The 27,103-nt window shown below is 35.3% G+C and overlaps 1 long non-coding RNA gene and 1 pseudogene across 1 annotated transcript; one reads left to right on the top strand and one right to left on the bottom strand.

The window, feature by feature from the left end:
- Positions 1 to 2,303: 2,303 nt before the first annotated feature.
- Positions 2,304 to 11,338, top strand: LOC140874377 (protein FAR1-RELATED SEQUENCE 5-like; annotated as a pseudogene).
- A 3,709-nt stretch (positions 11,339 to 15,047) lies between these two features.
- LOC140874259 (uncharacterized) lies at positions 15,048 to 15,993 on the bottom strand. Its single transcript, XR_012148123.1, has 3 exons — positions 15,888 to 15,993; positions 15,766 to 15,809; positions 15,048 to 15,216 (listed from the first exon to the last, which is right to left on the bottom strand). It is a non-coding gene; the product is annotated as an uncharacterized lncRNA (long non-coding RNA).
- Positions 15,994 to 27,103: the final 11,110 nt, after the last annotated feature.

Here is a 27,103-nt window from a genome sequence, read left to right on the forward strand (position 1 = left end):
CGACCTATGACAAGTCAATGTAAGCATCACAATCTAGCACTCCTTCATCCCAACAATCTCAAACAAAAACTTGCACTCTCTTGAGAATAATTACGTACCTCCGGATTTTGCACCCGGATTTTTATGCCCCAATAATTACCCGCAAACTTAGCTATAACTAAGATAGGATTCGGATATCAATCCCCTCGTCTATAGCCCGGATGAAGCAACAATCCCATTTAACCCGCAAATTTAGCTATGGAACAATGACTAGAATTTCAATCATTGTCCAAGCCCGGATGGAATTGTTCTTTTAAAATTTCAAAATTATTAACCCCATGTAATCCGCATACTTAGTCAAAAACAAGAGATTAGGATTTCAATCTCTTGCTCATAACCCGGATGGAGTCAACTTTATTTTCAACCAAAATATTTTTCAAAAACAATTGTAGGTACGCCCAAGATCATACATGTATGTCTAAAATCATCAAGAATCCAAAGAAACTATCATAATCAACAAACACCTATTGTCGTGTAATGGTCAAACAAACACGAACGTCATCAATTATTTTGCTAAACTACACTAGTCTAACATGCGTGCTTAAAAAGATTCACGACTCAACCAACAGCTTCTCACGTTTAATCAAAAGCAACATTTTCCAAAAACAATTTTTTTTTGACAACTCTATCATCATTGTCCAACATTCATCATTTTACTTATTAACATAACAAAAACACAAAAATAATTATATGCATGATTACGAACTATATGCAATAAACTAAACCATATGAAAGAAAAACACAATGATCAACGAAAAATAAAATAATCTAGTCTGCACCCCCATACTTATCCAAAGCATTGCCCTCAATGCTCTAGAAACACAAACAGTATGCATAAACAAAGAACAAATACAAGACGAACAACAAAAACAGAAGGAAACTGAAAACTGAAACTCCCCTGGTTAATTTGCTGGCATCTCCATCGTTCTCTTCCCCGTCACACTATAGCAGCGACATCAGCAGACTGGGTGAATCGGCATTCACGGAAAACTGGCATGGGAAAGAATAAATATCAAATAGAAATAAACAAAAACAAAAAATTAAACTAAAGATCAAGGGAAAAAATACTGGGTTGCCTCCCAGTCAGCGCTAAATTTATAGTCTATAGCCTGACTTTTCAGTAGCAACCATCAAAGAGCGGCTGCCGCCCATAGTTAAAATCATACGACTCTATGCATGGGTCTTGATTTCCTACGCCCTCAAGCTTGGCGTGATATATGCAGGTTAAGCTTGTCGGTCCAGCAATACTCGACAGAAACTGATTATTATGGAGAGAGACTCCGACTCTAGGCTGAAGCTCATCGAGGATGTAATACTGTGGAGTTGGCGTCAATGGAAAGAATGGATCTTCAAGTGGTGTGCATGTAAAGACCATTGATGAGGTCAAATCTTTCACCTTGAATATTTCCTCCTCCTCCACTGTCATTCTATCTCATCCTCACAAGAATATTTCTAAAAAATTATGTTCTCATGATCTGGCTCAATTACTGCTGCAGGATCACATGCCCATGATAACTGATCAACATAAATTGCTGCAGTCTCTTGACAGATCTCAGAAACTGGTTCTATAAGAAACTCAATCTGCTCATCCAAGAAACTCAAAGACTTGATGCGGCTTTCTAAGAACTGATTTGTCTTTGTCTGCCGTCGCATCATGTTCTCCAACTGAGCCACATGATCCTCAAAATGCCCTATACACTCTTTTTTATTTGTGGAGTTGAATTGTGGAGGATATTGGTGACTCCAACCCTGCAGTGAAGGATCACAATGCCAATGGTATTCGAAATCACCATAAAAAATTTGAACTAGAGTGTAGTTTGAAAAATCATGACATCGAAATATGTTCACCAAATCATTGAATCTCCCCCAAGCATCATAGAAAAGCTCCGAGTATTGTTGGTCAAACTTTGTGAACACATGTCAATTATCCATCTCCAAGTACCTCACAAGTAAGAAACAACAAAATTAATAATAAATAATAAATAACTAACAATAATAAAATATCTAGTCTCAAGAAAATAATCTATCCTAATAATAACTAAACAGTCCCCGGCAACGACGCCACTACTCATAGTGGACACAACTTGGTTAGTCCAAATAAATCTCATTTATTGAGATCTCTAAGAAAAATAATTGTTGAACAAGCAACAAAAATATCTAATATTGACAAATCAAGGATACCTCCAAAGGTAGGATTGAAATATATGGCTCTTCAAGTTGGTGGACGTGAAAAGGTTGAGTTTATTCTTGACGATTAATACAAAAACTATTTACGTTCACAAAGAACGATAGATATTCAGATGGGAGATACTGGAGGTGTACTTGAATATTTACAACAGATTCAGTCAGATGATCCAAACTTTTTTATGCGATTCAAGTTGATAATAGTGATCTGATATCTAATATCTTCTGGACGGATGGACAAATGATAGCTGACTATGTGTATTTTGGGGATGTAGTATGTTTTGATACAACATATAGGAAAAACAAAGAAAGAAGACCATTTGCACTTTTCGTCTGTCAATCATCAGGGATAATTACTAAATATATCCTTGTAACTTTTCCATTTTTCGTATTATATCCCTTTCACTTTTCATGTTCATAATAAATCCCTAATTCATTAAATAGTTTCTTGAATTTGTCCTTAAAACTAAATAATGTCCATTCTACCCTTTATTTCCCTATTTAATATTCAAAGGCTTAATCCCATCATGCTTTCGTCAGTAAATTAAAGCAGAATACCTCTTTGACCACACTGTTGTCGGGTAATGCCCACCGAGTTTTACAGGTTGCTTCTCACAACCAAACCACGCGATCGCAACCGATGGTTCCTGACACAGACTCCTTCAACAGCAGCTATCACAGCCCTATTTCGTTTCCTACCTTAGGGCGTATAGTAAAATCTTAATTTTTAAATAAAATAACATGATAGGGAAGAGCTTTGGAAATTTATTCAGACAACATATTATTACATAAATCAACCTCCTTTGAAGAGGAGGAGATAACTAGTTTAGCTACTCATAGTAGCCTTGTTCTAGAAATACATAAAACAGAAACTTAATACTAACTTAGAAAGAGAAATATTACAACAATTTTTATTTCGTAAGAAAACTAAAGGGAATGATCGATATCTTCATCTTCCTCAAATGCCTGTATTTATAGCTGAAGTTCCACTCGTTTCACCAAGAAACTTCAGAGAATCTTACAGCTGTCTTGAATTCTTTATGCCATTATTGATGACATCTTTTGCTAGTGGAAGAGTCACATGCTTGAATTTTTCTTTTAGATTTATTCTCCTCACATGCCTTCTTTATTGTTGTTGGGGCATCTTTTGTTTTTGCAGTGGGCCCTTGGGAAAACGCGATTTTGGTGGTCCTCGTCCACCTTTGCTTGTCTCGGAAAAATCTTTTCGATCCGTTCGGGGTTTGAAGGTTTTTCCGAATTCTGGCTCTTTCTGGTTTAGACATTTTGGGCAGATATTCTTTGACCATCTTCCGATATGAGCCATGTTACAAAATTTTCGGCTAGTTTCTTTACTCCCCGGCAGCTTGTTGTTTCACAAAAAGTTTCTCTTCTTTTCGAAGAGTTCTTCCGCAAAAGCCGTAGTTTTTCCTGTCATTGTGTTTAACAGGAATGATCCGTTCACAGAATTCTGATAAAATTTCAATGGAAACTTGACCTTGTCCATCTCGGTAAGACAAACCCAAATACCCCATGCCCTTCTGGTTGAGATTTTTTTCTCCAAAAGTGGACACCAATGGTATTTCTTCAGATATAGGATCCTTGATAAATCTTTGATTATTCATGTCAGGTCTCCTTAGCTTGATGAAATGAAAAAGCTCATGTGATCCTTTCTCTGTTGGTTCTGGAGTTGCACTAAAGAAGTATAACTCCAGCACATCTCCTTTGGACAAATGATCATTATTTGCCCATGTTTCTTGGACTGCTTCCTGAATCCATTTTGGTAGCTGTGATATTTTCTGGAAGCCTGGTGAAGTTGTATAAACTGAGGCTAAAGCCCCAAATTCATACCATAGCTTTACATCCTTAGGATTGACATTGTTTTTTAGCCAAACCCTTGGATATATTCCTGCAACATCAACCCTGCAAGTGATTGGATTGATTTCACTTCCTGTACTTAATTTCTCCCATCTTTGTTGATAAACCTGAAATGGAAAAATGACAGTTGGGTTAGTATCAATCTTAGATTTTCCCTTGTCAGTGTTGGGCCTAAGATTGATCTCTTCCTCTTTTACCCCAAAGGCGGAGGGTTGACTTGATGAGTTATCGTAATCAATTGTTGCTTTATCTAGATTATCAAAAACTGATGATAGATTAGCGCTTGTTTCTTGAGTATTAGAATCATCAACATATTGTTTTACAACCGGTGGCTGTATTTCTTGTTCTTGTAAAACCAAGGTTTTAACATTTCTTGTTTCTGAGAAACCAGTGGTTTTTTTATGGCACGCATAATTGGCCCTTGAATAGCAGCCCATAGTTGAGTTTGAGCTTGCATACATCCTGTGATTCTATTGGATACTTTGATCCGATCAGCCTGTTGTAACCTGCCCGCCATATCGGCACTTATGACAAGCTGGTTGAACTCGGTTTGAAGCAACCCAAGGTATTTCCTGAGATGCCTCTGCATTTTAATGATGGAATCCACGTCACTGCCTTCCATCTCTTGTTAAAAAATCTGCAAGAATATTTTCATGAGATTTAATAATAACAATATCAAAAATATAATTTTGACATAAAGCTTGCCATCTTAATAACCTTGCTTTCTCAGGTTTAGATTCAATCTTATATCTTAGTAAATATTTTACCTGAGTGTTATCAACCTTCAAAGGGAATTTTTTAGCAAGTAAAAATAATGGCCATTTTTCGAAAGCCCTTTTAACTGCATAAAATTCCTTCTCGTTGATATGTCATCTGATAGCCTCAGATTTTGAAAAAATACCGCTACAGTATCTGCATGGTATTTCTCCATCCGGAGTGATCTTAGTAAAGACTGCTGCCCACCATTCGTCATTGGTATCCGTAAATAACACCAGATCATCTTCATCCATAGGTATAGCCATTTTTGGGAGATTCTTACATATCTCCTTTAATTGGTTCACCCCTTTAGTATGGTCATCGGTCCATATAAACCTTGCATCCTTTTTTTAACAAAGGACTGAACACCTTTCTGTACATTGCCAGATTGTTTATGAACATCCCTGCAAAATTAACTATTCCTAGAAAACTTTGGAGTTGTTTTACATCTTTGAGTTTATCTGAAAAATTCTTTACTTTTTCCGCAATATGGGGTTGTAGAATTATTCCAGTTTCATCAATCTCAATTTCAAGGAATTCAATTTTCCTTGTTCCTATGACTGCTTTCTTTTCAGATAAAATCAGTCCTTCTTGTTTACAAATTTTAGAGAAAATCTCTAAATGTTTAACATGTTCATCTATGTTTTTTGATGCTATAAGATTATCATCAATATAAACAAACATGAAGTGAAATAATCTTTAAAAAGATTATCCATCTTTCTTTGAAATATTTGGGGTGCATTAGTCAATCCCATAGGCATAACTTCCCAGATATAATGTCCTTTTAGTGTAGAGAAGACTGTGAATTTCTTACTGCCTTCTTCCATCCAAATCTGGTAAAATTCAGACTTACAATCAAATTTTGAGAACACTCTAGCATTTCGTACACAGCTAATTAGATGTTCTCTACTGGGTATGAAGTAACCATCAAACTCCAGGATTTTATTAATACTTTGGTAGTTATTAACTAACCTGAGTTTTCCTCTTTTTGTTTCACCATGATTTCTGACCAGAAAACCTGGGCTGCTATATGGTGAAACTCCTTCTTTAATTAGACCAAGGTCCAAATGTTCCTTGATAATCATTCTCATATCCCTTTGATCTGTTATGTTCATTGGGATAGGCTTATATCTGACGAATTCATATTCTTTGCCTTCCTTTAGAGTAAGACTGACTTTGAGTTGATTTCTATCCCACCATGCCAAAGGATGCTCGTTATAACTTTCTTTGAGCCTCTTTTTGACGTCTTCAAGGGATACTTTATTTTCTAACTCTATATCTCGGTGATTCAGAAACCTTGAGAAGCTCCATGGTTTCTCCAAACCTTCTTGAATCTTTCATTTTTGGGTGAAAGAGTTGTCATTTATCACCACGCTGGCTGCGAAATATTATCGGCAATTGTCGATAAAAAGCAACCTTGAGTCTTTGAATGATAATTTTATGATCACAAATTTTAGTGAACATAAGTCGTCTCGACTCATTGTCTTGTCTGTACTTCTTAAACATTTGTAAGAAGTTATTTACCAATAGAATATCAGCTCCTGTATCATGAAAATAGATTGGTGGTGTCTTTACCTTGTACCAAGGTGTTTGACCTGCTCCTTCCACAAGGATTTCTGCTTGTTTTATTCTTTTGCAAAGAATTAAAATTCTTTGAGAGAAATCTCGTCCAGCAATTTTTGTCAATTCTTCTTCACATTCTTCAGGGAAGACTTCTCTTTTTGCTGTACAAATTCCTGCTCCTGAATCAATATAGGCTGCAAAGTATTCCGCCTTATATTGTTCATACAACATTTCTATGGGAATGTATATGGAGAAAGGACTTGTTGTCATTTTTTAAAGGGATTACTAAATGGCCCCGCCATCTTTAACAGACTGTGTTGTAACTCAGTAATCCGATTAAGACTATTCACCCTTAGCTTTCCTAAGGCCTCAGAAGGTAGAGTATGGTTACTCCTTTCTACTTCTTCAATGCGGTCTAATAAATCATGCTCATGATTTGCTTCTTCCTCTGTTTGTGAACAGAGTTTTCGAATCTGATCAAGAGATTGTCCCTTATCCAATTCTCTTGTTTTTCCATCTTGAAAAGAATTCTTATTGAATCCTCCAAGTCTTTTCTTTTGCCATGAACTCTATTCCTTTTTCAAGGCGTTTCCATGGTTTATGATCTTTCAGGAATTCTAAGCCAAGAATTAGTTGATCTATTTCTTTTCCCGGGATCCCCGAAATTTGAACTTTCAATTCACCAACATTTATTAATCCTTGGTAAGTTCCAGTTACCTGCTGCTCTAAGTAGTAAATCGAGTTTCAAGGAAATTGGTTCCTGTGACTTGTAATTTCGAATACTATTTTGACTTTTTTACATCCTTCTAGAGATCTAAGTTTTCCTATTATTGAAAACTTCTTTTCTTCTGGTGGAATTTCCTGAATAGGAGATTTTTACCACCTTCGACTTGTCATTCGGTCACCTTGGAAAGATAACCTTCGGGATTCTATTTTAAGATCTCTGTATAGAACCGGTTTATCTTGTATTTGAATGTCTGTTTCTTGAATTAAAGGAAACTCGATTCTTTCCGGGTATATTGCTTGAGCAACTTTCCCAAAGATTTCTGGAATTTCAATAAACTCATTTCTAATAAATAATTCAGAATGGAGAGTATTAGAAAGATCATATGAAATTTGATAAGTAATATAATATGATCTATTACCTTCCTTCATTAATCTTTTTTTCCTTGAAGTTTTGATGCAACGTCAGGGCTCGACTAAAGTCTCTGTCAACTAAATTGTAGGCTATTCTTGGATAAATAACTCCTACAATTTTTTCTGCACATAGATTTCTTGAGATCGTACCCAGAACTGCATCTTGGATATTCCTCATTCTTTTATCACATACTACGATATCTATGGGTGAATCTATTTCTTCTTTAAAAGTTTCCTTGATCATTATTTGGATCGCTCCAATATGAATCCAAGACATCATTCTTGCTACCTCACTTTTCAGCTTTTGCAATTCCTCTCTTACTTCTTCAAAAGGAATTAACTGCATCTCTATTTGATTACTTGTTAACTCCATAGGGATTGCCATTATTTTTCTGGATACTTTGTAAATCAAATGATGGATCTTCTTTGTCTAAGCCCTAGGTTGCCTAAGACTCTTTCTACTTGTTCTGCCGAAAATCCTTGGTACTTCTGTAATGTTGGATTTTCTATCATAATTCTTTGGACCATATTATGAGATATCGTGGTTTGACTAAAAAATCCAGCCAAACTCTCATGGGTTTCGTGTCGAAACACTTTTTCTTTATTCTGATTCTGATTCTGATTCAGATTCATCTTCAGATTCATCTTGGCTAAACAATATCTCTTCTTCGTATATACTTTCATCTTAGGGGATATCCTCAAATTGATATACTTGTACTAGATCTTGAAAGAAAACCGCATCATCCATATCTGGTGTTACTTCAAAGAGTTTAACTCCCTCTTTCTCGTTTTCTGGATAGTTTGTAGATATATGTCCTCTTGCTCCACATGTCCAGCAGTTGCAATCCTTGAAACTTTCACTTGCTCTCGTATGAGTTCTTCTAAAAGTTCTTCTAGATGGTGTTCTTCCCCTGCCTTGTGATGAGTTTGTTGCTTGGGATGTTCTTGTAGGTCCACTTTATAGGATCTGGCCTTTTGTTTGGACCAAAATGTTCTTGGTTTCCAAGAACTTTTCATTCTTTTATTGTAGGGATTATTTCTGAATTTCTTCCTTTTAAATCCCTATGATTTATTCCCTATAACCGTAGGGAGATCATTTTCTCTACAACATAAAGGAGTATGCTTATTAATACCCCTTATTTTCTTGTAGTCTTCTGTAATTCTGCCATATGGCACCATTCCGCCAATTTTCCTTTCAAAAAGGAGGCGCGTCTTGCCAATGTATCAAGATTACCTGAAACGTATTCTTTTATCAGCATTTCTCTCCAGGGGCTTGGCTTTTTGCGAAAAATAGCTAAATGGCTACATTTTCTTCAACTCCCGAATTCCATCTGTATTTGGTGAATAACATAATATATTCATCAACTAAACAGATATCATGTAACTCGAGGCTATACAGAGCTTGAGTATATCTTCTCTTTTTCTCTGTATCTTGATTATTGAAATAGTCTACACCTATGAATTGTACTTTTAAAAAGGGTGGTCATTCTTCCTCCAATCTCGCTAAGTGATTCTCCTGCTAGGATTGATTTCTTCGTTTCTGGCATGGTAATTTCCCAAGCTATCTTGACAGATCCCATTAGACTCATTTCCAGAAGTTTGATAAATCCTTCTTTATTGAGATCTAAAGTTTTTGCTGCTATTCTCATGGCTGATGTCCAATCATCTATGAGATCTTCTCTGTTTTTGAAGTCCAGAACATCAAGGTTTAACATAACCCCATAAGGATGTGTCGGGTCTAAAATAGTTTTTCCATAAGGAGTTTGATGCATTGGTATATTACTCCTTCTTGATCGGGTTCCTGCTGGATGTGAATTTTATCCAACATGGAACTCACAATGTGGTTCTTCTGTTTTAACCACATATCTCGGGGGATTCCCTATGGGTTGTTCACCCTCAGGGGAATTAATTTTTAGATCTACTACTTTGAGATTCAAAAAATAATCCGCAAGATCTTGTAAATCCTTGAGATTTAATCTTTCTAAAGTAGTCATCAGATAGTGTTTTTCTCTGATACTGCCTTTATAAGATTAATCATCATTTCATCATCAGTTAAAGGTTTTTGAACCATTTTGGTTTTACCTTTCTGATGTAAAAGAGGTTCGGTACCAAACGAGAGTGGTAACCTTCTTCCTGTATTTTCCCTTTCTAAAACCAGATGTATGTTCTAGATTTATGATTTTGGTTTGAAGATCCTTTAGAGTTACAAGAATTTCTTCTTGTTTCTTAAGGATTTCTCCAATCTGCCGAGGTATTTCATACAGCTGATACTGTAATATTGTACCGTCTTTTTAATTTCTCTAAGATCTCTGAAGAGTTTAGAGGAATCTGGGGTAATCTCTAAAAATTGAGAGTTAGAAATCATCTTTCTTTATCTCTTCAAAATTGAGAGCATTAATCATCACCTGTTGTAAGTAATCTATTGTGAATAGATTAACTTGTTTATAGGATTTTATATAAATAAAACCCTCTTGATTCAAATCTTCATTTGAAGTCATTTTTTGTAAAACTCTTCTCCTCAACAAAGAAAAGTATGAATTAACGAATAATATAAAGTCTGAATAAAATTACCTAGGCTTTGATACCATTTTGTGAGCCCAAAGGAAATATTAGTTATAATTGTTAAAATAAGGGTATTATAGGTGATTTTTAGTTTGGGGGACATATTAAGGAAACTATTTTATAAATAAGGGACATAATTAGGAACGAATAAAGTGTTAGTATATTTTTGGAAAGTTAGGAAACTTTGAGGACGTATTTGGGTTTTATCCTCAATCATCACAAGCAAACAGTAATTTTTGGTGCAACATTATTATATGATATATGAAACACCTCAGACTTTCAAGTGGTTTTTTGATACTTTTGCTAAAACTATGCATGGAAAAACATCTGTCACTATTCTCACAGATCAAGAAGAAGCAATGGAAAAAGCTTTGGCAGAAAAATGGCCTGAAACTTATCATCGCTTGTGCATTTGGAATATTTATCAAAACGCGAATATCCATATTAGAAATATATGTATTCTCAAGTTTCAACATGTTTGCCAAAGATTTTAGTTCTTGCGTATATGATTTAGAAGAAGAAGAAGATTTTCTTGTAGCATGGGAAGAATTATTGAATAAGTATAATCTTCAAAGCAATCAATGGATGGAGAAGTTGTTTAAGATTAAGGAGAAATGGTCACTTGTGTATGGAAGAGAAAAATTTTGTGCAGATATGACTACCATTCAACGAAGCGAGAGCATGAATAGTGTTTTGAAAAAATATATAAGTTATAAGAACAATTTGTTGCAGGTTTTTCAACATTTTTGGGAGTTAATTGATGATCGCCGCTATGAAAAGTTGAAAGCTGATTTGAGGACAAATCATAGTATTTCTGTACTATCTTTTCCAGCTGAGATTCTTAAGCATGCAGTGAGTGTTTACAAATATGAAAAACTATTCATCTATTTCAGAATGAGTTGAGCAAGGCACACGATTCAAGATTAGAAGTTTTTTGTGTAATCAAAAACCATATCTCAGTATAAGATCAGACATTTTAATAAACATTATCAACATACTATTACATATGAATCTTCTGGTGATAAAGTTTCTTGTAATTGCAAAAAATTCGAGTTTGCTTGAGTTTTGTGTTCTCATGCACTCTAAGTTTATGCTTTTAAAAATGTTGTTAGAATTCCTGAGTTTTATATTAAAAAAAAGGTGGACGAAACACACACAAAAATGGATTGTCAATGCTCCTAAACAACTTTATGAAGCAAAAGGATCTTTGGATAAAATGTAAGAAGATGTAAAAGTAAAGATCGAGATGCGTTACAAAGAGCTATGCATATTACATAATCAACTGGTAACACGTGCTGCGTTGACTGAAGAAACATATGAGCTTGCAAGGGGTCTTATTCTTAAGATGATTGAGGAAGTTGATACGAGTTTAGAAAACAGAGGAATATCTACGGAATCTCCACATTCAATGTAAGCAAGGAAAAAAAAGGTTTGGAGAATGAATGTAGTGAAATCACAGTGAAAGTGTTTAAAGTTGAACAAAATACAAGATTGAAATCCAGCAAACGTTCAAAATGTGCTTTGGAAAAATTCAAAAGACGGAGAAAGTCAAATTCTAGCAAAGAAGCCATTTCAAATGATAAATATTTTATGAATCATGTTCTTTTTGTTGAAAATATATTATATATTATATTAGAGTTGAATGTTGAAATTGAGTTATAAAATGTTGAAAATTAATGTGTGATGATGTAGATGATTATGTAATTGTTTTTGGACTAATCTCAAATGTGGACCTATAAATAGGTCTTCATTTGTGATGAAAAATACAATTGAATTGAGAGAAAAAAATTTGTGAAGTGTAGAGTTTGATATATTTTGAGTTTTGGAGTTTTTACTTTTTACCATAAATTTTTACTTTTTCACATCAAGTTATTAGCACGATCGCTCGAAGGTTATCTATAATTTTCGACGCCCCAAAACACAAGGATAAGAAAAAAATATTCAACAAGTAAGAATATTTATTTACTGTTTATATATTTTTAATATTTATATATATTAATATATAACTTCATGTTATTATATAAAAGAATGTCTATGACACTGACCTTATAATAACGTGATATGATATATATTTATTATGTATATATACTAACTATATTAATATATAATTTCATGTTATTATATAAAAGGATGTCTATGACACCGACCTTATAATAACGTGATATGATATATATTTATTATGTATATATACTAAATATATTAATATATAATTTCATGTTATTATATAAAAGTATGTCTATGACACCGACCTTATAATAACGTGATATGATATATATTTATTATATATATACTAACTATATCAATATATAATTTCATGTTATTATATAAAAGGATGTCTATGACACCGACCTTATAATAACGTGATATGATATATATTTATTATATATATATACAACTATATTAATATATAATTTCATGTTATTATATAAAAGGATGTCTATGACACCGACCTTATAATAACGTGATATGATATATATTATTGTGTATTTATATACTAACCATATTCGTATAATCTCATATTATTATATAAAATGATGTCTATGACACCGACCTTATAATAATGTGATATCATATACATAATTATTTAATTATGATTATCATTATATGCATCACATGATTATCACAAATTTTTATTCAACACATAATCAATTTTTTTCTTACACCCAAAGGTCACAAACGGTAACAAAACGGACAGTTTTTGGCCTATAAATATTTTCACTCAAACTCATTTCAATCACACCAAAATTCATTCTTTCTCTCAAAATAATTTATCCTCGATTTTTTGAAGATGAAGATGATGGAATTTCTAAGGCTATTTTTCATAACTATTATGGTTATCATGCTCAAAATTCTTGTATTTATCGATGAATACCCGACTCGCACTTTTTATTTATTTTTAAACATGCTTGTACTCGTCTTTTTTCCATTATTTTGTATTTTCATATTAATTAAAATTAACAAATAAAATGCATTGTTATTTTTCTAGTACCACCATGTCAAATTTGGCAAAGATTGAATTCGTTGCGCTCGATATCACTGGAAAGAATTATATGTCATGAACTCTCGATGTAGAGATGCATCTTGAGTCATTGGGTCTAAGTGATACCATAAAAAAAATAATATATCATTCTCACAAGAAAAATCAAAGTATATGATTTTTTTATGTAGACATCTTGATGAAATATTGAAATGTCAGTATCTCACAGAAAAAACCCAATGATTTTATGGAAAGGGCTGAAAGAAAGATTTGAGCATATAAGGGAAATTATTCTCCCGACCGCCCGTGATGAATGAAATACGTTGAGATTCCAAGAATTTAAAAAAGTCAGTGATTACAATTCTGCGATGTATCGAATAGTCTCGTAATTGAAATTTTGTGGACATGTTGTTACTGAAATGGAAATGCTTGAAAAAACATTTTTCACATTCCACGCATCAAATAAAACTCTACAACAACAACATAGAGTGCGTGGATTTTCGATATATTCTAAACTAATCGCATGTCTTATTGTGACGGAAAAGAACAACGAATTGTTAGTGAGAAATCATCAATCCCGACCCACTGGATCAACGGCATTTCCAGAAGCAAATGTCGTAATTAAAAATAAAAACCAAAATCAAAGGCATAGACAAGATTTTGTTCGTGGACGAGGTCGAGGACGTGGGCGTGAACGTAGACGTAAAAATGATCACGGTCGTGGATATGAAAATAATCGAGATAGATACTTCAATAACTCATCTCAAAAGAACGTCACGAACCACCCACCAAAAAGGCAGCATGAAAACACAAGTGAAAATGAAAAATCACTCAAAAATATCTGAGAGTGTTTGTTATAGATGTGGCACTCCAGGACATTGGTCACATATTTGTTGAACCCCTGAGCACCTATGTAAGCCCTATAAAGAATCGACAAAGGAGAAAGGAAAAAAGACCAATTTTGTTGAAAACAGTAACCATTCAAATGGTTCAAATCATTTTGATGCTGTTGATTTTTCAAATGATTTCGAGGACATTGATTAATATATTGGTGGGACTAGAATGTAACATACTATATTTTTCATGTATTCTTGTATTATGAAACATGTTATATTTTTTATATAATGTCATTAATTTTCTTTATTGCATATTTTTTTTTGAAGTTCAAAATGGAAAACGGTATGAGCAAAGCTAAACAAGAAAATAATCCCATGGAAGTTTGCATACCCGATAGTGATACAATGCACACTATTCTCCGAGATATAAAAAGATATTTCTTGGAAATAAAACGAACAAAAACAATGGTAAATACAATATCAGGTCCTGAAGACTTGATTGAATGTTGTGGAAAAGCACATTTTTTGTTACCTAATGGTACAAAATTTTTTATAAATGATGCTTTATATTTGTGACGACCCGGTTCTTAATCTCTCAAATCACAAAATTAATCCAGGATCATGAACTAAATATAAGCAATCAACAAGCATCCGAAGCTGCAAAGAATTTTTATTTTATATTTTTTATACTTGGGCCGCGCTCGAGTGGCTGAAAAGCGCCGCTCGGGCGCGCCCGGTTTGCTTCAAAACAAAACCCTCTGCCATGGGGTGCGCTCGGGCTGCTGTTTTCTGCAGCTCAAGCACTGACCTGGGCAGATTCTTGCCCAAGAATTGCAGCTCATTCTTGTTCTGAAAATTGCTTCCCAACTTGATTCTTTGATACAAAAACATGCACAAAATAAAGATCAAGTTCTAGACATGTTGAATCAAGTCCAAAAACACATCACCATATTCTAAGAAACATTAACAAGGCAACAACATATACATTAACATCTCAATACCAAAGTAACACATCTAGTTCCAATGTGATTACAAGATCAAGTATAATTCCATATTCAAGTAGTAAACACTCTAGACATAAACTCAAGTCTATCAAGTGTACAATTTCAACTCTAACATAGGATCAACTTATATTGTAAAGTAGACAAGATTCAAGTCTAATAACTATACAACATAGCTCTTGATATTATCAAACAAGTGACAGCAACTCAACATCTATACCGGATCATCACGCTAATCCCTCATTCTCTGTTCTTCAAGCTCGCTTCTGCCCTGTTCCACTCCCGCCTATTGCCATGACACATACAACACAACAATAGTCGGATAACTCCGGTGAGAAACATATTTTCCCAGTAAAAGCAACTAACATGCATATCAAATTATATATATCAAACTCATGATATAAAATAAAATACAATGCATGCTTTAAATCAGGGTTCGCTAAAGAATTTTCTCATTTCATCAGTTGGGATCCCGAGAAAAAGATATCGTAGCTAAACCACTGACTCTCCCGATTGAGGTGGGGCTACTTACCTTACTTCTCTAGACTTTGAAGCCACTATATATACAAATCAGATGCTAGGCTAACTCAACCACCTAGGCCATACATATATAGTTCCTCAAATCGTCTAATCGAACGTTTTCGTTCATTTCAAAATTCAAGAAATAAGTCTCACAAGATGAACGCACATATAACATCAATATAGCATCCATTAACATCATAAATTCATTCAATGATTCACATAAGAGCAAGTAAACAAATAAGTAAGTGATTTAAGGAACTCGATACAAACCATCTCGAGTTGTAATCCCATTCAAATAATAGTCCACTTTTACCTTTCGATTGTGAGGTTTCAAGGTGTCTTCAAAGCTATCCAAATCTGAATAAATAACCACACCATCTTATATTAAAATTCTGCTCAAGTTACAGCCCAACTTCAAGGCAAAATACTACAAACCTTCTTCTTTCTTCTACCGGTCTCGAAGTCGGAATTTCCGAGTTGATGTCCCCTGTTTATAAACTAAAATCACAGCATAATTGCCAAGGAAATATCAGTTCTAATCCATGTCAATGGCAGCTCACATATAAGCAAGCAAAACAACTTCAAATCAAAAGTTCGACGGCATATCGGCATAATTCGGCAATCCGAATTAAACTATGTCAAGTCTATCACCATATACATCATATACCAGCTGTATATTACTCAAAACCAGCATAAAATAAGATAGAGATTTCGAAATAATTGCTGGAAATTCATAAGAAACCGATACGACATCCGTTCCTCAACCCGATTTCAATATAACACAACATAGAAGTTAAACAATATCAATTCATAATCACATCTGATCTCTGACATTTTCGAATTCTTAAACCATGATGAAAGATACAAAAGCTTACATCAAATCGAAGGTCTCGCTGCAAGGATTCCAGAACACTTTTCGGAATCGAATTCTGATAACCGGATCAAAAGATATGGCAATTTGAAAATGAAGATTGCAAAGAAAAGGAGGGAGCTCGACTTGCTCTGTTCAATTCCTCTCAAATTTCTGAACTTGATCTAACACTTACACGTAAACATGATGACAAGGAATTAAAAATTCTGATAACTTCATGAGTATTTGCAATTTAGCCCTCCAATTATTGCTTCTTTGCAATTCAGTCCTCGGCCAATCATCTAATTCAATTCCAATCCTAAATAATTTAAGAATATTAGAATTTAAATCAAAACTCCAAATATTCCCAAATTAAATATTTTTGGATTAGAATTAAATAATTCCAAGCGTTACAATTCTCCCCCACTAAGACACTATTTCGTCCTCGAAATCTCAAGTACTATCAGCATATCATATAAAACATATAACAGAAAGACTGAAGAATATACTCACATCATTGAAACAACTCTGGAAATCGTTGTCTCATGTTTGATTCCGTCTCCCAGGTTGCTTCTTCAATACCATGACAACTCCATTGAACCTTCACAAGCGGAATAGTCTTCGTTCGAAGTTGCTTTTACTTACGATCAAGAATCTGAATTGGCTTTTCAAAATAACTCAAGGTTTCATCGAGTTCAGCTTCATCAGATTGAAGCACATGAGATTCATCAGGAAGATATTTCCGAAGCATCGATACATGAAAAACATCATGTATTCCAGATAAGGACGGAGGATGAGCTAATAGATAGGCAAGATTGCCTATTTTCTCAAGAACTTTATACAGACCAATGTAGCATGGAGCCAACTTCCCTCGCTTGCCAAATCTTACAGTGCCTCTGAACGGAGAAATCTTCAGAAATACCCTATCTCCCTGTTCAAAGGACAATGGTCGACGTCGAACATTGGAATACTTCGCTTGTCTGTCCTGAGCTGTCTTCATTCTTTTCTGAATAATTTTCACTTGTTCAGTCATACTTCGAATCATGTCAGGCCCAATATCAGGTACCTCAGAAATATCATCCCAGTATAGAGGAGATCGACACTTCCTTCCATACAAAGCTTCAAACGGAGCCATTTCAATACTCGATTGATAGCTGTTGTTGTAAGAGAATTCACAAAGTGGCAGTGAATCTTGCCAACTAGTGCCAAAATCAAGGACTACAGCTCTCAACATATCCTCCAAGGTCTGAATGGTACGCTCAGACTGTCCGTCTGTCTGTGGATGATAGGCTGTGCTCAAGTGTAACTGAGTACCCAAAGCACTCTGTAAACTGTGTTAGAAGTGAGATGTAAATCAAGGATCACGATCTGATACAATAGACTTCGGCACTCCATGTAATCTGACAACTTCTCGGACATAAATCTCTGCCATTTGGTCGTGTCTATATGTCATTCGATAAGGAATAAAACAAGCTAATATCGTCAATCTGTCGATAATCACCCAGATAGCATCACAACCTCTAGAAGATCGAGGTAACTTCGTCACAAAGTCCATGGAAATATGATCCCATTTCCACTCAGGCACTGATAAACTCTGTAACAAACCAGGCGGTTTCTTTCTTTCAGCCTTCACCTGTTGGCAATTAAAACACCAAGACACAAAATCAGTGATATCTGATTTCATTTGTTTCCACCAATATTGAGCCTTGAGATCATTGTACATCTTCCTACCACCAGGATGAATGCTGTAACGACTACAATGTGCCTCTTTCAGTAGTTGTTGTCGCACATCAGAAATATCAGGCACTACAAGGCGATTGTGTACATATAAAAGATCATCTCGAACCTGGTATTCAGATACACGCCCTGATCAGACTTTCTCAATCGAATTCTGCACATTCTGATCAAGTTTCTGCGCTTCTTTAATTCGCAACAATAGCACTGGTTCAACTTGAATTTGATAAAGTCTAAGAGGCTGACAATTCGTGTCAAATACTAATCCAGAAAAACAACATTCTTCAATCAAATTTGATACACCAATCATCGATAGAGATAAAGAACATACCTTTCGACTCAGTGCATCAGCAGCTGCATTCAATTTTCCCGGGTAGTATTTAATCTCACAATCAAAATCTTTAAGCAAATCAAGCCATCTGCGTTGACTCGTATTCAATTCTGACTGTGAAAATAAATATTTCAGACTCTTGTGATCAGAATAAATCTCAAACTGTTCTCCATACAAATAATGTCGCCAAATTTTCAAAGAAAATACAATGGCGGCCAATTCAAGATCATGAATCGGATATCTAGTCTCGTGAGGCTTCAACTGTCTCGAGGCATAAGCAATCACATGCCCTCGTTGCATCAATACACATCCCAAGCCTCGATGAGATGCATCACAATACACAGTGAAACCACCAATACCTGAAGGAATCGTCAAGACTGGTGCACTGGTCAGTCGTTTCTTCAATTCAAGAAAACTGGATTCACAAGCTTCAGACCAGATAAATGGAGCATTTTTCTGAGTTAACTGAGTAATCGGCTTCGCAATACTAGAAAAATCTTTAATTAATCGACGATAATACCCAGCCAAACCCATAAAACTACGTATCTCAGGAACAGATGTGGGTCTAGACCAATTGATCACTGCCTCGACTTTACTTGGATCAACAGATATACCATCTCCGGATATAATATGTCCAAGAAAGACTACTTGTTTCAGCCAAAACTCACATTTCGACAGTTTAGCATACAGTTTCTCAGCTTTCAAGGTCTTTAACACAGTTCTCAAATGCTCTGAATGATCAATCAGATTCTTCGAATATATTAAAATATCATCAATAAAAATTATCACGAAGTCATCAAGATATTTCTGAAAAACACGGTTCATCAAAGCCATAAACACAGCTAGAGCATTCGTCAGACCAAACGACATAACTATAAACTCATAGTGGCCATACCTGGTTCTGAAAGCAGTTTTCGGAATATCAGAATCTCTAACTCTCAGCTGATGGTATCCAGATCTCAGATCGATCTTGGAATAAACAGAAGAACCCTGCAACTGATCAAATAAATCATCAATACGAGGCAAAGGGTATTTGTTCTTTACCGTTGCCTTGTTCAGTTGCCGGTAGCCGATACACAATCTCATTGAACCGTCTTTCTTTCTGACAAATAATACTGGAGCACCCCAAGGAGAAACACTGGGTCGAATGTATCCCTTGGCCAGTAAATCTTCCAACTGTTCTTTTAATTCTTTCAATTCCACTAGTGCCATTCGATAAGGTGCTTTAGAAATTGGTACAGTACTTGGCATCAGTTCTATGCTGAAGTCAATCTCACGATACGGAGGTAATCCCGGAATTATATTAGTGAAAACATCCGCAAATTCACTAACCACTGGCAAATCAGCCAGGTTCGGGCTAGTTTTCAGAACATCAACTGTATAAACAATAAATCCCTCTGCTCCTTTCTGCAAAAGTCGAGTCATAGATAATACTGAAATCAGAGGAATCTTAGCACGAGAACCCTTACCATAGAATTTCCATTCTCCAGCCATCTCAGGTCTGAACCTCACTAATTTCTGAAAACAGTCTACGGTAGATCTGTACTTGGTTAGCATATCAATTCCGATAATGCAGTCAAAATCAGACAAACCAAGAACAATACAGTCTATCTCTATCTCATTACCATCATACTGTAGCAAACAATTTTTCACCATCTGCATAGATATAAGACCTCTCCCCAAAGGTGAAAAGACAGATACTACAACATGTAATGACTAAATAGGCAAAGCATGTAATGATGCAAATCGTGCAGAGATAAACGTATGGGATGCACCTGTATCTATCAATACATATGCCGGATAACCACAAAGAGAACAGTTACCTGCAATCACATCATCTGGTGCTCCCTGTGCCTATTCCTCCGTCAGTGCAAAGACATGAGCCTGTTGTCTCGAAGGATGACTACCAGTCTGACTCCCTCCTGGCCTTGTCTGTTGCTGTGGATGTGATGGTTGAAAGAAATGAACAGAAGAGGATTGTCTTGCAGGTTGAGCCACTGATCGTGATGACTCTGTACTTCGTGATTGTCCAGCACCTCTCTGAGGACACACCCTCGCAAAATGGCCAGTCTGATGGCATATATGGCACCTCCCAGATACACCGCGGCACTGATCGGTTGGATGACCTCCACCACAACTGTTACAAAACACTCCTGACTTCTATTTTGAGCCACTGGAACTCGAAGAACTGCTCCCTGGCTTTTTAAATTGTTTCCCTCGTGCTTGCAAATACCCCTTCTTTCCACTGACACTACCACTTTCAAATCGAGAAGATTGTTGTGGAGTCTGAACCGGAGGTTGTGGCTGTCTCTGAGGCTGTGCGGCATACAAAGATCCTCGCTGTTGGATCAAACCAGCTTCCGCTCCCTTGGCATTATTCAGAGCCTCAGCAAAAGTATTCGGTCGCCTTGTGTTCACCAAGGTAAAGACGTCTGGATTCAGTCCATTAATGAACTGATCGGCCATTGCCTCGTCACTATCAGCAGCATGTGGAGCAAAACGTAGCAAGGTAGAAAACTTTGCAACATATTCTTCAATGTTTAAATTTCCCTGCTTCAGATTAGCAAATTCAGCACCCTTGTCTTTGCGGTGAGACACTGGAAAGAAGCGTTGGTAAAACTCAGTTTTCAAGATGTTCCAGGTGAGTACAGTTCTTCTACGCTCCAGAGCTTTCTTTGTTGTGAACCACAAACTCTTTGCAACCTCATGCAACTGGTGCCCTATCAGCCTGACTCTTCGTTCATCACCATAATCAAGAGAATCAAATAACATCTCCATATCATCGAGCCAACCTTCACACTCAACCGCATTCTCAGTACCTTTCAGTGTTGGCGGCTTGTAGGATTGAAATATTTTCAGTAATTTTTCCATCGGAGTGGCAGTCATATCAGCCATGTCTCTAGAGGTACTTCCTTGCTCATTGCTAGGAATTTCTGTAGCTTGTGGCACTATCGGTGCTACAGCTGTATGTTTTGGCGGAGGAGTAGGTATTGTTGGTCTAAGAGGTGGTCGTCTTGGACGTCGAGATATATCTGATTATCAAAATGGTTAAGATATCAAATATATCTCAGTCCTCCTCTAATCATCTTACCTCTGATCAAGACTCGGTTCGGATTCAATCTTAAATAAATAATCAAGGTACTCATATACAACATGCTTCCAATCAATTCAGATAATCAGGTAGCATGTCATAAAACAACAGAACACATGCCTCTAATCGTTTCAGATATTCCAGTAAGCATGCGTCTTTAACCATCGTAAATCATACTTTCAAATAAAATAAATACAACATCATGTAATTAAATCATAGCATAACAAAATAAGTAAGCAAGGAAGAAGACTCGATCTACCCCACTCACTATCTATCTCAGTCCAGAATTTTCTCGCTCTGATACCACCTGTTGCGACGACCCGGTTCTTAATCTCTCAAATCACAAAATTAATCCAAGATCATGAATTAAATATAAGCAATCAACAAGCATCCGAAGCGGCAAAGATTTTTTTTTTTTAAAACTTGGGCCGCACTCGAGCGGCTGAAAAGCGCCGCTCGGGCGCGCCCTGTTTGCTTCAAAACAGAACCCTCTGCCATGGGGTGCGCTCGGGCTGCTATTTTCTGCAGCTCGGGCGCTGCCCTAGGCAGATTCTTGCCCAAGAATTGCAGCTCATTCTTGTTCTGAAAATTGCTTCCCAACTTGATTCTTTGATACAAAAACATACACAAAATAAAGATCAAGTTCTAGACATGTTGAATCAAGTCCAAAAACACATCACCATATTCTAAGAAACATTAACAAGGCAACAACATATACATTAACATCTCAATACCAAAGTAACACATCTAGTTCCAATGTGATTACAAGATCAAATATAATTCCATATTCAAGTAGTAAACACTCTAGACATAAACTCAAGTCTATCAAGTGTAAAATTTCAACTCTAACATAGGATCAACTTATATTGTAAAGTAGACAAGATTCAAGTCTAATAACTATACAACATATCTCTTGATCTTATCAAACAAGTGACAGCAACTCAATATCTATACCGGATCATCACGCTAATCCCTCATTCTCTGTTCTTCAAGCTCGATTCTGCCCTGTTCCACTCCCGCCTATTGTCATGACACATACAACACAACAATAGCCGGATAACTCCGGTGAGAAACATATTTTCCCAGTAAAAGCAACTAACATGCATATCAGATTATATATATCAAACTCATGATATAAAATAAAATACAATGCATGCTTTAAAACAGGGTTCGCTAAAGAATTTTCTCATTTCATCAGTTGGGATCCCGAGAAGAAGATATCGTAGCTAAACCACCGAATCTCCCGATCGAGGTGGGGCTACTTACCTTAATTCTCTAGACTTTGAAGCCACTATATATACAAATCAGACGCTAGGCTAACTCAACCACCTAGGTCATACATATATAGTTCCTCAAATCGTCTAATCGAACGTTTCCGTTCATTTCAAAATTCAAGAAATAAGTCTCACAAGATGAACGCACATATAACATCAATATAGCATCCATTAACATCATAAATTCATTCAATGATTCACATAAGAGCAAGTAAACAAATAAGTAAGTGATTTAAGGAACTCGATACAAACCATCTCGAGTTGTAATCCCATTCAAATAATAGTCCACTTTTACCTTTCGATTGTGTGGTTTCAAGGTGTCTTCAAAGCTATCCAAATCTGAATAAATAACCACACCATCTTATATTAAAATTCTGCTCAAGTTACAGCCCAACTTCAAGGCAAAATATTACAAACCTTCTTCTTTCTTCTACCGGTCTCGAAGTCGAAATTTCCGAGTTGATGTCCCCTGTTTATAAACTGAAATCACAACATAATTGCCAAGGAAATATCATTTCTAATCCATGTCAATGGCAGCTCACATATAAGCACGCAAAACCACTTCAAATCAAAAGTTCGACAGCATATCGGCATAATTCGGCAATCCAAACTCAACTATGTCAAGTCTATCACCATATACATCATATGCCAGCTGTATATTACTCAAAACCAGCATAACAAAAGATATATATTTTGAAATAATTTCTGGAAATTCATAAGAAACCGATACGGCATCCGTTCCTCAACCCGACTTCAATATAACACAACATAGAAGTTAAACAACATCAATTCATAATCACATCTGATCTCTGCCATTTTCGAATTCTTAAACCATGATGAAAGATAGAAAAACTTACATCAAATCGAAGGTCTCGCTGCAAGGATTCCAGAACACTTTTCGGAATCGAATTCGGATAACCGATTCAAAAGATATGGCAATTTGAAAATGAAGATTGCAAAGAAAAGGAGGGAGCTCGACTTGATCTGTTCAATTCCTCTCAAATTTCTAAACTTGCTCTAACACTTACTCGTAAACATGATGACAAGGAATTAAAAATTCTGATAACTTCACGAGTATTTGCAATTTAGCCCTCCAATTCTTGCTTCTTTGCAATTCAGTCCTCGGCCAATCATCTAATTCAATTCCAATCCTAAATAATTTAAGAATATTAGAATTTAAATCAAAACTCCAAATATTCCCAAATTAAATATTCTCGGATTAGAATTAAATAATTCCGGGCGTTACAATATTCACCACAATCAAAGAGAAATTTGTTGAGTTTTAATGACATATATTCTCATGGGTATGATACTGATACGATAACTGATGGAAATCAGAAATATATGTGTCTTACCAACATATAAATCAGGAAAGAAATATGTGGTTGAAAAATTATTAATGCTCCCTACTGGATTGCATTATACACATATAAGTCCAATCGAATCAAATATGGTGGTTAATAGTTCTTCAATATTAACCAATTGACATTATCGATTGGGACATCCTGGTTCAATAATGAAGCGAAGAATAATTGAAAATACACATGGTCATCCATTGAAAGACCAGAAGATTTTTCAAAATAATAAGTTTCAATGTAAAGCATGTTCTCTTGGAAACTTATTATAAGACCATCACCAACTAAAATCCAAATAGAATCACTCATATTTCTTGAACGTATCCAGGGTGATATTTGTGGGCCAATTCATCCACCATGTGGACCATTTCGATACTTTATGGTATTGATCGATGCCTCTATCAGATGGTCACATGTATGTTTATTGTCAACTCGGAATGTGGCATTTTCAAGATTAATGACTCAAATAATAAAATTGCGGAATCAATTTTCCGATTATACAATCAAGAAAATAAGACTTGATAATGCTGGAGAATTTACTTCCCAAACTTTCAATGACTATTGTATGTCAATGGGAATTACTGTTGAACATCATGTTGTTCATGTTCATACAAAAAATGGATTAGCTGAATCATTAATTAAACGTCTACAACTGATTGCTAGATCAATGATTATGAGAACAAAACTCCCTATTTCTATATGGGGACATGCAATTTTACATGTTGCGGCATTAATTCGCATCAGACCAAGTGCATATCATAAATTCTGCCCATTGCAGCTTGCATTTGGTAAAGAACCAGATATTTTTCATCTCAAAATTTTTGGATGTATGGTGTATGTGCCTATTGCACCACATCAACGATAAAAAATGGGTACTCAAAGAAAAATCGGTATTTATATCGGTTATGATAGCCAATCAATCATTCGATATCTTGAGTCTCAGACAGGCGATGTGTTTACAACACGTTTTGCTGATTGTCATTTTAATGAAGAAATCTTCCCAATTTTAGGGGGATAAAAGAAACACATCGAAAAAGAAATCACATGGTATGTACCATCATTGTTACATTTGGATCGAAGAACCAAACAATGTGAAAAAGATTTACAGCAAATTGTGCATTTTCAAAGAATAGCAAATCAAATGCCAGATGCATTTGCAAACACAAAAGAGGTAACAAAATCATATATACCTGTTGTAAATGCCCCTGCTCGAATTGAAATGCCAAAAAACAAATTGAAGACACTCATGATGTCATAAGGGCCAGTCGGTTCCAAGGATAAAAATCTTCGAAAAAGAAAAGTCATAGAGAAACACGATGATCACAAAATAGAAAATGGTGTTCCAGAAGAAACACCTGATGATGAAAATGTTCTGTCAGAACCTCAAATTGACGAGAATCGTGAAATCTAAATCAATTATATTAATACTGAAAAAATATGGAACCGAAAAGATATATAAGATATTGATGAGATATTTTCTTATAATGTGGCATGTGACATCATAAATGAGAATGAAGATCATGAACCAAAATCTTTTGGTGAATGTAAAACTCGGCATGATTGGGCAAAATGGAAAGATGTCATGCAGGTTGAATTGGATTCACTAAATAAACGTAATGTTTTTGGACCTATAGTCCTTACACCTAAATGTGTAAAACCTGTTGGATACAAATGGGTTTTTATTCGAAAGCGAAATGAGAAAAATTAAATAGTAAGATATAAAGCTAGACTTGTTGCATAAGGTCTTTCTCAAAGGCCTGAAATTGATTATGAAAAAACGTATTATCCTGTTATGGATGCAATTATGTTTCGATATTTTATTAGTTTGGCAATGTCTGAAAATTTGGAAATGTGTCTTATGGATGTTGTTACAGCTTACTTATATGGATCACTTGATAGTGATATATACATGAAAATCCCTGAAGGATTTAAGATGTCTAAAGCACAAAGTTCAAAACCCAGAGAATTTTATTCTTTGAAATTGCGAAGATCATTATATGAGTTGACTCAATCCGGCCGAATGTGGTATAATCGGCCAAGTGAGCACTTGATGAAAAAAGGATATATAAATGATCCAATATGCCCTTGTGTTTTCATAAAGAAAACAACATCCGGATGTGTAATTATTGTTGTATATGTTGATGATTTAAACATCATTGAAATGAATAAGGAAATTCAAGAAGTTATGATTTACTTGAAGGAAGAATTCGAAATGAAGGATCTTGGAAAAACCAAGTACTGTCTGGGTTTGCAAATCGAACAAAAAGAATGTGGAATTTTTGTTCACTAGGAAACTTATACAGAAAAGGTTCTTAAACATTTTAATATGGATAAATCAAATCCATTAAGTACTCCAATGGTTGTTAGATCATTAAATATAGAAAAGATACATTCCGTCCATGTGAAGATGATAAAGTTATTCTTGGTCCAGAAGTACCATATCTAAGTGACATTGGTTCCCTTATATATCTTGAAAAATGTACTAGACCTGATATATCTTTTGCTGTAAATTTATTGGCAAGATTCAGCTCATATCCAACAAAGAGGAACTGGAATTGAATTAAACATATATTCCGTTATCTACGAGGAACGACGGATTTGAGACTTTTGTACTCAAAAGACACCAATCAAAGTATCATTGGTTATGCTGATGCTAGATATTTATATGATCCACATAAGGCACATTCCCAAACCAGATATGTATTTATTCGTGGGGGCACTGCAATTTCTTGGCGTTCACAGAAACAAACACTCGTAACAACTTCATCAAATCACGCCGAGATTATTGCATTACATAAAGCAAGTCGTGAATGTGTATGGTCAAATTCAATGACCAAACATATCCAAACATCGTGTGGATTTTCAATAGACAAGAAGCCTGTGACACTATATGAAGATAATGTTGCATGTGTTGCTCAAATGAAATAAGGATACATCAAAAGTGACAGAACCAAACATATCCCCCAAAGTTCTTTGCCTACACACAAGAGCTTGAGAAGAATAAAGATATTGATAT

Source organism: Henckelia pumila, chromosome 1 (assembly GCF_033568475.1).
Source record: "Henckelia pumila isolate YLH828 chromosome 1, ASM3356847v2, whole genome shotgun sequence".
Lineage (NCBI taxonomy): Eukaryota > Viridiplantae > Streptophyta > Magnoliopsida > Lamiales > Gesneriaceae > Henckelia > Henckelia pumila.